This window comes from Pomacea canaliculata, linkage group LG9 (genome assembly GCF_003073045.1).
Source record: "Pomacea canaliculata isolate SZHN2017 linkage group LG9, ASM307304v1, whole genome shotgun sequence".
NCBI classification, from domain to species: Eukaryota; Metazoa; Mollusca; class Gastropoda; order Architaenioglossa; family Ampullariidae; genus Pomacea; species Pomacea canaliculata.
In genome coordinates, this window is record NC_037598.1 from 3,225,431 (window position 1) to 3,238,299 (window position 12,869).

Consider the following 12,869-nt stretch of genomic DNA (forward strand, 5'->3'; position numbering starts at 1 on the left):
TCCGTCGCCCAGGAGACGTAACCTTTGACCGTGCAGTCTCTGTTCTTCACCGCTGGGCTGTCATCAGCCGGAGTTAACGACAGCAACAGCATGGTCAGTAGTACACGATGTGTGTGTTTGTGTTTGTTTGTGTGTGTGTGTGGGTGTGTACTTCGTACTATCCTTGGCCTTAATTGCAAGTTACAGGTAGTACTGAAGGTGTTTGAAGAGAAGCGAGAAGCGATCGTAGAACTGATACTACGATGACGTCGTGACACGTGATTTGAAATGGAAAACCTGTTAATGGCTGTTCTCTCCTTGTCCAGCTGCCATACCGACGTTCTAAAGCTGACGGTGCTTGTCTCTCCTCATTCCTTGCCTTCACGAACTTTTGTTCCCTTGTTTCCAGCTTTGCCTTTCGGTATCTGTTATGTGTTCAACCATCAAACGTTTTGTCAAACACTCCATGACCAAATAAGTCAGAAGCGAAAAAGGAGCGAACAGGACAAGGAATGAGCTACAGAAGGATACCCGAGAAAGTGACAGGATGGTTGGTAGCTTTCATTTCAGGCGGTCTCCTCTCTTGTTTCTGCACTCTCGACTGTTCAGAGTCTTTGATTGTCCATTATAGTCTTTGATTGTCCATTATAGTCTTTGATTGTCCATAGTGATTGACTGTCCAGAGTCTTTGACTGTCCATTATAGTCTTTGACTGTCCATAGTGTTTGACTGTCCATAGTGTTTGACTGACCATAGTGTTAAATCTCCATAGTGATTGACTGTCCATAGTCTTTGACTGTCCAGAGTCTTTGACTGTCCATAGTGTTTGACTGTCCATAGTGTTAAATCTCCATAGTATTTGACTGTCCATAGTGTTTGACTGTCCATAGTGATTGACTGTCCATAGTGTTTGACTGTCCATAGTGTTAAATCTCCATAGTATTTGACTGTCCATAGTGTTTGACTGTCCCTAGTGTTTGACTGACCATAGTGTTAAATCTCCATAGTGATTGACTGTCCAGAGTCTTTGACTGTCCCTAGTGCTTGACTGTCCCTAGTCTTTGACTGTCCCTAGTGTTTGACTGTATAGTATTTGCAATATAAAATGTTTACACAGAGTAACATGGCGAAGAACTGGCTAAAGTAAGGGGCGCTAATTCTGTTGATGGAATGCCGGACAGCTTGACCGGTGTTGGTACGACACACATCAACATTACCTGGCCTTCCACCTCAACCTGTGGTGTGCTGTCCACTTGTGGTGCAGCTAATCAGCTGTACATCTGCATTGTAGTGCACACGCACGAGTCTTGTGTATCTATATCTGTATTGTAGTGCACACGCACTAGTCTTGTGTATCTATATCTGTATTGTAGTGCACACGCACGAGTCTTGTGTATCTATATCTGTATTGTAGTGCACGCGCACTAGTCTTGTGTATCTATATCTGTATTGTAGTGCACACGCACTAGTCTTGTGTATCTATATCTGTATTGTAGTGCACACGCACGAGTCTTGTGTATCTATATCTGTATTGTAGTGCACACGCACCAGTCTTGTGTATCTATATCTGTATTGTAGTGCACGCGCACTAGTCTTGTGTATCTATATCTGTATTGTAGTGCACACGCACGAGTCTTGTGTATCTATATCTGTATTGTAGTGCACACGCACGAGTCTTGTGTATCTATATCTGTATTGTAGTGCACACGCACGAGTCTTGTGTATCTATATCTGTATTGTAGTGCACACGCACCAGTCTTGTGTATCTATATCTGTATTGTAGTGCACGCGCACGAGTCTTGTGTATCTATATCTGTATTGTAGTGCACACGCACTAGTCTTGTGTATCTATATCTGTATTGTAGTGCACACGCAAGTCTTGTGTATCTATATCTGTATTGTAGTGCACGCGCACGAGTCTTGTGTATCTATATCTGTATTGTAGTGCACGCGCACTGTCTTGTGTATCTATATCTGTATTGTAGTGCACGCGCACGAGTCTTGTGTATCTATATCTGTATTGTAGTGCACGCGCACTAGTCTTGTGTATCTATATCTGTATTGTAGTGCACGCGCACGAGTCTTGTGTATCTATATCTGTATTGTAGTGCACACGCACTAGTCTTGTGTATCTATATCTGTATTGTAGTGCACGCGCACTAGTCTTGTGTATCTATATCTGTATTGTAGTGCACACGCACTAGTCTTGTGTATCTATATCTGTATTGTAGTGCACACGCACCAGTCTTGTGTATCTATATCTGTATTGTAGTGCACACGCACGAGTCTTGTGTATCTATATCTGTATTGTAGTGCACACGCACTAGTCTTGTGTATCTATATCTGTATTGTAGTGCACACGCACTAGTCTTGTGTATCTATATCTGTATTGTAGTGCACGCGCACTAGTCTTGTGTATCTATATCTGTATTGTAGTGCACGCAGACTACCCCTGTGTATGTGGACTGCGTGTGCACTCAGTTTATGAGGAGGGCCCATTGCTGGGTCATGTTGGGAGGAAAGTCACTCAAGGCCCACAAACGGATCAATCACTCGTACAGTTGCTAACCTCCCGCCACGACGGCTGCTGTAAAGTAGCCTATTGTTGTGGTAGTGCAGTGGCGTAGGAACCAGGGGGGCAGCGGGGGCAGCCGCCCCCCCAAGGAAAATACAGAGGGGGGGGGGGCAGGAATATCCTTTTGCCCCCCCAATATTTGAGACGTAATTCCTCACAAAGAGCAAAGAACTGAAGAAAGGTAGGGGAACGTAGAGAGGAGACGGTCATCACCGTCACAAAAGCGGGCCCTGAGGCAAGTGGAGGCTCTAACACCTCTGACGATCAGATCGGGGACAGTCCGTTGGTCTTGTTTGCCATGCTAATTGCAGGCTGTGTTGAAGCCTGAGCGAAGAAAGCAGCCGGACAGTACATCGGTACATCGAGTGTCGTCTCCCTCCCCCCTCCCCCATAATGCGACGCCTTTTCTTTGGCGGTTTTCGTTTGACCAACATAAAACATCCCCCACCCACTCGCTGTCACCCACGGTGTGTGACCGAGTGTGACTGCGTGGCCTGTGCATGTGTGCATAGGTGTGTGCGCGCTGGTGTATATGTGCAGAGCTGGAATGTTGATCGTTGCTGTCACGGGGGTTTGGTGTTTTCTTCTTTAGGTAAAATGTTCGGTAGTGTATTTTGTAATAGAGGTACTGGAAGAGCTGACCAGTAGGTAACATGGGAGACGGGGGGATTGCTCTTGGCCGGAAGGGTTAGTGAGAAAGATGTTAAGCGAGATCGATAAGCTTTTGAAACTGTATCTTACTATCCCAGTTACCACGGCAACTGCAGAACGCAGTTTTTCTGCCTTAAAACGAACAAAAACATACCTGAGAAGTTCCATGACACAAACGCGCTTGAATAACTGTCTCATTATGCATGTATTTAAAGAGAGGGTTGATCTGTTTAATCTGGACGAGATTGCAATGGACTTCATTAATAGAAATCACCGAAGACGCATTTTTTTTGGCACACTGACTTGCCAACCTTGATTAATATGATTTATATGATTATAACGTTTATCACATTTCTTGTGAATGCGTTAGCCGGGGAGTCATTCTTTAATTTGTTTTTTCTTATTTAATGCTGCTTTGCCTTTTAACAATAAAGCAGCGTGTTGTGATGCTACCACTGTGTACGTGCGTGCTCTACCCCCCCCCCCATCCTTTTTTACGTAATGTGCGAGTGCGAACGCCGTTCACTGTCAGCAGGGAGTGTGCCCCCCCCCCCCCCAAAGCCGAACATCTTCCTACGCCACTGCTTACGAAAGCAGTCCGTAAACTTGGCAGAATTTTTTTAACTTAAAAACTTAGTAGAAAAACTAAGAAGCTCCGATCTTCGTCAAACTAGCCAGCTTTGGCTACAACATGGAACTTGTACTGGGCAACAACGACTGCCAGAAGGAGATAAAAATGTGTCCTGACGACTCGTGGACAGCACGAAGTTCAAGCACTCGCAGTCCTGATGACAGTCGAGGAGAGAAGCAACAACTTTCTGACACAAGTTACAAACCTCTGAGCTCAAAATTCCAAGTGCAATGAAGCCAAAGCAAGTCTGTTGGTAATCTTTGCCCTGCCTCGCACCAGTCGTATGGAGATCCACTGTGGAGGATGGGGTTGCCGTGGAGTATTAGAGGTAATGTTAGGGTGCAGGCGTCTCATTGTTAGTCATCGTGAGCACGCGTTTATCAGGGACTAACGCTCAGACACTGAATATCTTACCAGTCGGTGTAGAGTAGCCTAATTACCGCGCAGAACCAGTGTTCGATTCCCGCCTGTCTGAGACAGTGAAGTTTTCTTTCCTCTGTTTGTTCCTCCCGCTTTCCCCCAAACACACCCCACCCCAACAACAACAACTCTTGCTTTAATGCATAACTCTTGTTGACGAGTGCAGCACACAGTAAATAAATATTGTCATAACCATGAAAAATTTACATGACATGACTTTTCTGAACAAGAAAAGTAGCGATGGAAATTCATTTGTAAGGATCTGCGTGCGTGCGTGTTCGCTTGCTAGACAACAGGTAACTTTGCATTAATGCCCAGAACAGGCAAGAGTCTGGGTGGCGACTCACATTCTAGGCACGACAAAGTTGTCCCGCTGGTCGTGAATCATTTCCCCCTTGCCTGTCCACCCTACCCCCTTAGCAGACTCCCCGTCGCGTGACTCCTGCGTCGGTGACGTCACCCATCCGGAAATATAGGAACTGTCAGGACAGCCATGTTGCTGAAATGTGCTGGGTGCCTACCCACCTTGGTCTTGCACTCACCCGAGCTCGGGCCCCGAGCTTAGCAAGGAATAATATACTGAAAGTATTACACCCTGTAAGTTGATTTTGTTTGCAATAAAGGTATTTATCGTGTCAGACGTAACAAACTGACTTTTAAGCTAACTTTAAAAAAATCTTGTTGAATAAATAACAGTAAATCCTTGTTACATGTTACGGGAAAGTTGATGATGTTGTTGTCACGTCACGATTAAGCGAGAGAATTCTGACAGTCTGGACATAATATATTACAAAATAATGTAGGATGACCAGAAAGGTGATGATGATAAAAACGACGATGGGGTTAGGACTGTCATGCTTGTCATTCAGAGGTTAGCAATACAACATTACCTCGAGTCCTACATCTTTCACGGAAAGGTTTTACATATCATCGCTCATTCACTCGCTCACTTGTTTGCTCTTCTGCGCTAGAAGAGATAATTATTGCCAACAATTATTATTATTATTCGGTTTTCTGAGGTAATTATGTGTGTGATCAAATAATTTTGTTACATAATGTAAAAAAAAAAGGATGACTATTTAAATGGTCACTGCAACTTCCTGAAAACTGTAGGTGAGACACAGCTTACTCATTCTTACAATTACAGTCACACGCAGAGTTTGAAGATTTGTAAAATTATAAATAAATGACAGTGGAACGACATTTTGTTGAACAGTTTTGAATTTTCATAAATGCTCGACGAGGCCAAACGACGGTTTTATTGCCAGGAATACATTTTAGGTTTGAAATTATCAAAATGTGCAACTCCTTTTAAAAAAAGAATTACTCCAAGGAAGCAGATATTGTGACTAGGATAAGCCTGTGAGCCGCGGCTTGTCACTTCGGCCTTTGTACATCTACTTGGCATTTGGGTGTTGTTTTCTCTCTACCACCACACGACATGTTCGTCCAGCAGCACAACATGGCCTCCTCAGGCAGACGGAGTGGACGACGGAATCGCAGCCCCGGATGTAATCAGTTTTGTTCCAAACGATTACTCAAAAATCTGCACGACGGAAGCAATTAAATTTACCACGCTTACAGTAATCTTGTTATGTTTCCACTTCAACGCTTGTGGACGGTGGAGGCGCTGTTCTACAGTCAAGAGTGAAAAATGTGTTTCTTGCCGAGCAACAACCGTTTGGTAATATTGCCGAGGACAAGAAAGCTGCCAGCCTGGCGGTTACGAACCTTGGTCTTCATGCTCTTCTTTTGATTCCTTGTGTGACAAATGTCATCAGTCAGTTAAATGTAGACTGAACATCCAGCTAGGCGTGGTAGAGTGGTCTTGTCCTCCACACAATTAAAGAATCACTGAGAGAAAACCTCTGAAGATGTATAATTAACTTGATCCTAACAGAGAAATTTGCATGTTGGCCATTGTCATGAGAAACTCATCCATTAACTTGCCTTTCGAGCACGATTTATTATATGATCGTCACTACAAGAATGCTTTATGATCTCAAACCAAAGAGTGGGTACGTTTGCACCCTGTGAGGGGCTCCCACACCCAGTCGAGAATCGTGCGCGACCTACTGACCGGAAATGATTTGTGTTTCGATGATCGTACATGTAAAGCTGCTTTTGGCCATTTCCTGTGTACCAAAGTTATTTTTCCTTGCAGGCTTCGCCATTACACTCATTTCAAACATGACAGTATTTTTTACATAATGCGACATGGCACATTCCTTCCACACCAATGTCTCTGGCTGCTTCTCCATTGACGGACAAAGCTTATTAGTTAAATAACCAACTTGTTACTGCCAAACAAGTGGCAGTCCACAGACATTATCACACAAGATGATGTTGACATGACATTTAAAGGTTTGATGCAGACTGAATATCAGCTGACCGTTTCATTCATCCTTAATTAGTATTTCACCACTCCATGAACACTAATCACTCTCGTGCCTTTATGTCAAAAGTTTAGACATTGTTTTCTTTTTTTCCTTTTTTTTTGTTGTTGTTGTTGTTGTCTGTTTGGCCAAGAGTGTTGATGCACAAAAATTATTTTTAACTACAAAAGTTCCAATTTTAAATAATCATTATGTTAAAATTAAAATAATACAAGATATGTAAGTTGCAAAGTCTTTCAGTGGATTAGTAGCAACAACCTCTACCGACAGGACGCCAGATATGACTCCACTTCATGATTTGAGAAATCTGTTTGACCAGACGTTTAAACAAAGAAAGTAATAATAAATGAGATTGAGGTATGTCACAAACCTGCTGCGCTATATTTTTTAATTTTTTTTTTTTTAGCTAGGAAGGAGACAGGGAAAAAGTAACTGGAAGGGGGAGGTTGAAAGACAGCAATTACTGTCTGAGTGCGCGCCACACAGGGATGGCCGGCCGGGCTTTGTTTTTTTGTTGTTGTTTTTTTTTAATCAACTGGTGTTGATAGGTTGTTTTGTTCGAAGAACAAAGGAAAGAGTGTTTGAGTGTTTGGGATGTTGCTGTGTGAGTTTTTCCTTGACGGGGGCGGGGAGAAGTAACACTCTCCTCGGTGTCATCAGTGTGTCCGGACGTTTTGTTTGCAACAAGTCTTGAACCGACTTGGTGTTGTAGTCCTGACCGGACTGTGCACATCCTGACCAGATTTGTGTTATTTAACAAGTCCTGAACAGAATTGTGTTATTTAACAAGTCCTGAACAGAATCGGAAGTTAGCCTTGACTGGACTGGGCACATCCTGACCAGATTTGTATCTGTTGAGGTGAGTGTGTATCTTTGTTGATTGTTCGGTGAGCGTGTGTTTAATGTTTGAAGAATGTTAGTTAAGTTTTGAACTTGCCATTTAGCTAAAGACTTTTTTTCTCCAGGTTTTTGTGGGGTTTTTTTTTCTCACTTTTGTTGTTTGATCTTCGCTTATTCATCGTATCCGCCTCGGCTCACCAACCAGAGCTGAATTAGAAATAACTTCAGAAGAGCATCGGTGTCAGTGAAAACTTGTGTTACTTTCAAGTGGACATATTTGTGTTACCTAGAAGTGGAAACTTTGTGTTATATTCAAGTGGAGACTTGGTGTCATTTTCAACTGGAGATTTTTTTTAGGGGGAGGGGAATTGAATGGTCGGAAGGAACATAAGATGTGTTGTGACAGTGAAAGTGTTCGGACTGTGGGTTCGGAAATTTGGAATTGTTTTTTGTGCATGGACCAGCTGTGGAATGTGGCAAACATATCTCACATAAAATATAATAGAGAAGTCCGACATATTTTTTGCCAAACACATCAACTTATCTATTGTAATTTAACAACATTGATGCTAGAAAGCTCTGACAAAATCAACTTTTTAAAAATATGTAACAATTTAACATCTACATGTCAATCCAAATTTTAAAATGACAACATGACGAGGACGATATAGTTTAGCTTATAGTTTACTTATTTTATGAAAAAATAATGTATATTTAAAACAAACTTTACCACAGACAGTCACAATAATGTCTGGGTTTACTGTCGTGTACCTTGCTGTATGTAGGTGTTAAATAATTACTGTATCATTTGACACTTTGACACTAATGACCCAGCGTGTCTCTTCACACCATTGAAAAATCTGTTTCAATACAATTTGCTATAATTTATATCTGATATCTGATATCTGGCATCGACATTCTCTCAAGATACCGTTTTTATTTTTGCGTTTATTCTGAACTATACGTTTGTCTTTTCTTGGAGTGTTTCTCAAATGTAAGTTTTATTCACTCCTTAAAGATTATCCTTTTCTCTTTTTCTCTTTCTCTCTCGCACGCGCGCGCACAGATGTGGGTCCCGCTGTACAGTCTGACAGAAGCGGGGGGCGAGGGCAAACTGCTCGCTGGTTTCCTCCGACAATGGAAGAATAAGCTGCGGTAACCTAGTCAATGATTGCCAAGTGGTGTGTGAAGGCGCCATCACTTTCATGCCACTTCCGGCGTGTCATTTTCCCGCGCACCACTTCTCTTTTGCCAGGGGAGGCTATTGAGGATGTTTGAGGCTGGGTGGGTGCACGGGAGTGGTACATCGGGGGACTCGGACCCGAGGTCGGCGGCGTTCGACGAACTGCTGCAACTTTCGACGCCGCACAACAGCCCGACGTCAGGTCTGGTGCACGGGCGCCCCCTCGCGGCACGAGGCTGACCGCCTCATTAGGCGCACCGTGTCGCCACGCGTCGCACGTGCACTGGCGCGGTCCTCGCGCGGCACACTTGTTTGACTTGCGGTCCGCCCGCGGCCACTGGGCCAAGGTGCAAGGCTCGGCAGCTAATCGCCGGCACTCCCCGACCTAATTGGTAACCGAACCCCTACCCCCTTCCGCTGATTGCTGCGCGCGCGTCTGATAGGTCACGTGGTGTGTCGACTGGTAAATCACCCATTTCTTCACGTTCTCAACTGGCGCTCCGATTGAACGCCGCATATTTTACGACCGGGTAGGTCGCCAGGCCCGTCACCACGGTCACGTGACTACCCTCGGGCAATAAAAATTTAGCATTCTAATGTGATGCAAGCCAAGACTGCATCGATATTAGCCAACTCTAAAATGTCTGGATCATCACTTCATCTGAGTTAGTGTCACTGACATTGTTCATTTAACGTATTTTTATTTTTTATCCAGTTTTTCTTTCATTTTAAATGGAATTTTTTATGTTAGGATAATGCAAAAGTAAATGTATTAGTCACCCCTTAGAATAAGGGTAGACTCCGTGTTCTGGAAGTTACTGCATATGGTCACTGGTTTGTGGCCTGTGGATAGGATTCTGCTTCCCCACCCCACCCCCACTCTCCATCCTGCTCATTCTTTTCAGTAAAAATAAAAGTGGCTACCTGATTTATAAGGAGCTATTTAAAGCTTACAGATGTAAATGTGGCGGAGGGAAAGCTTTGATTCCGCTTTCCACGGGACGTACTCTAGACATGATGAGCCACTTCGGCCAGTAGGCTACAGGAGTCCATGCCAGTAAACTACTTCGCTCATTTATTCATGTTTATCTGTTCACCCTGGCCATGCCTAGCATTATGCTAGCACATAGCTAGCTTGGTTACGAGTGCTTGCGTTGCTCAGTACAAACTCAAGCCAAAGGCATGATAGACTAGCTGCTTGACTAGCCACTGTGTTTCCACATGTAATGTTCCATCAGGTAGTGTTTGTAAGCATAAAGCCAGCCATCTGTTCATGTGTTTGATGTGCATCCAGATGGCCGCCTACAAGTGACCTCAGGTCGGTTATTTTGATGAGACTGATATTTTTCAAACTCTGATGTGATCTCACTTGTTTCGAAAATCCTACCAAGTGATCACTTTTCATGATGGTGAGAGTAGAAAAACAGTCTTCATATGAATGCTGACCCGCAGTCCATCCCTTTCCACATTCTAGAATTGTATGCGGTTACAAATCGAAAGGTGAATAATGATTTAGTTATTTATTTATTGGGCGTCATCACGGATTTCTTTTAATGTGATCTTGCTCTTTCTTACACACACATGCGTGCACCCCTCCAGTAAGACTTGAAAGAGAGAGAGAACGCTCACTCGCTAGAACACACACACCCTCTCTCTCTCTCATCCACGCACGCACCCACACACACACACAGTGGCCTGTCTCTCCGGGGGCAAGCGAGGCCAGTCAGTTGGAGGTCTCGGTAAACTCAGACCCCTCTTTGTCTCCGCATCTCCCCTTGAGCCTCTGTCACTTGCCACTCTTGTGACCTGAGATTTAGTGCTTGGCACGACGCGCGGCTTATCTACCTGCTCACTCGTGTATACCTCTGCCGGTAAGAGGATTATGACACTGCTATCTTAGGAAATAACGATGATGATACATTGAGTGGGCTAACTGTGAGTGGTTTACTGGCTCTAGGCTCCTAGAAGAGCTTTTTCTTGTCACTGGGCCAAGCGAACGTGGAAGTGAGAGCTGCTATGAAGTAGTAACCACAAGGCTTTATATCAGTTTCATAAGGCTTGATGCAATTTATATCAGCTGCAGGTAATTCTTTTCCGAACTGAAAAGGACAAAATGAATGTCTCTGCCCTGTGACTTATATGTCCTGCATGTCTCCTTTACAAACATTTCGGAACATCTGACTGCAAAGGTTCGACAGCCACAAAGAAATCGCAAACGTCTAACTTTCGAAGAGGCGAACCATCTTGATATCATTTGTTTTAAATCGGAGAGGGAATCAACACCACGATGCCCAAACAATAAGGAAAGTGGAGAAGAGAGACCGAAGAAGAGGAAAGATACAGGAGAGGATACATGGAAAGTGTGAACAGCGCTGGTGTGATTAACTCCCATAGGGCTTTGAGGAACCGTGAAAAATGGACAGAACTGGTGCGAGTCATCGTTGGTGTGCATGAAACTGGGTCACATGACAGTGATTTGTCACTGGCCACCTTACAAACTCAGCTTCATCTCCATGTTCCGGTGAGATGGTCGAGGAACTCGGGAAAATGTGCTTCTAGGAAGAGATGGAGATGAGAAATGATGTTACAAAACCAGATGCGTAGGTAGAAATAGTAGTTGCCATGAGAACGCTGTGTAGGTAGAAGTGGTATTCGAATATTAACGTCTCTGTGGGTAGACCTGTAAGACCAGATGTAACTGTGCTTCAACATGATTCTAGACTTACAAAATGGTGGAAGCAGCACACACACACACACACACAAACCCACTTATCTTTTTTAGTCTTCTTTGTCCTCCTAGTTGCCGCAACCATACCACCCAGCGGATCCGGTTCTGGGCCGAGGATCGATCTCTGTCTGTCTCCGAACCCTGCGTTTCATCTGTGGGTTTAAGTCCAGAACTTGTCTCGTTAAACTCGGTGTCAAATTGCAATAAAAATCAAATTGTCAACCGTACACTGCAGTCTATGCAAAAACTTATTAAATACATTTTTACTAAAACAAGGATATCGGCCGGCAGCTCTTCCTTGCGATGTAAGTGTCGAAGCAGACTGAAGTATCGTTGGAAGTCAGAGAAAACATTGCAGTGTACTGCTGACGTCAAGCAATGTCTGTAAGACACAATAACAAACACGTTAATGCTTTGTACAAACCAGGATCGTGTTTTCACGAGCAAACCGTCGATGTCGCAGTTGAAATGTGAAATATTTTCACGGTGAGTCCCGTGCTGTGTCCTGGTGACCGTTAGCACGGACACCTCGTGTCGCGTAGTCACTGGTCAGTGGGAACTTATTCTCTCCCTTGCCTTGCTTGTGTCTTGCCGTCCACACAAATCCTTGACATTATGGGATAGCAATTGTCATGAACTGTGGAGGCCGGCCATCTTGTCACTTATTTCTTGTTGGTGTTCTTTGTAGGGTACTGTAGTCCATTTTCGATGTTCCTCCATTGACTGGGCAGGCAACTCTGACCACGCGTACAATGATGTCTGGAGGGGAGAGGATCGGGTAGGTTGTTGCCGTCTGTCACTCCGATCTTGTTCACTCCATTGAGTATGACGTGTGTGTTCCTGGCAGTTGGAGGTACCTAGGGGGACAGTAGCAGGGTGTTTGTGGTCGGTCGTGCACTAGTCATCTTCGTTAACAGCAGCCTCGTTGTCGATGACGTCACCGCTTCTGGTGCGTGTGCGTCTCGGTTCAGCGGATATGTTCATTGTTGTAAACGGCGAACTTGACTTCTTCACGAAGTTTAGACACGTTGTTTGCTAACGGCTGTATAGCCTGGTGGCTAACGACGAGGTCTGAAGACTGAAAGGTGGTGTGTTCAAATCTGACAGTGACAAATAAAAAAGTCTGAGTGAGTGAGTGAGTGAGTGAGTGAGTGAGTGAGTGAGTGAGTGAGTGAGTGAGTGAGTGAGTGAGTGAGTGAGTGAGTGAGTGAGTGATGTGAGTGAGTGAGTGAGTGAGTGATGAGTGAGTGAGTGAGTGAGTGAGTGAGTGAGTGAGTGAGTGAGTGAGTGTGAGTGAGTGATGTGAGTGAGTGAGTGAGTGAGTGAGTGAGTGAGTGAGTGAGTGAGTGAGTGAGTGAGTGAGTGAGTGAGTGAGTGAGTGAGTGAGTGAGTGAGTGATGAGTGAGTGAGTGAGTGAGTGAGTGAGTGAGTGAGTGAGTGAGTGAGTGAGTGAGTGAGTGAGTGAG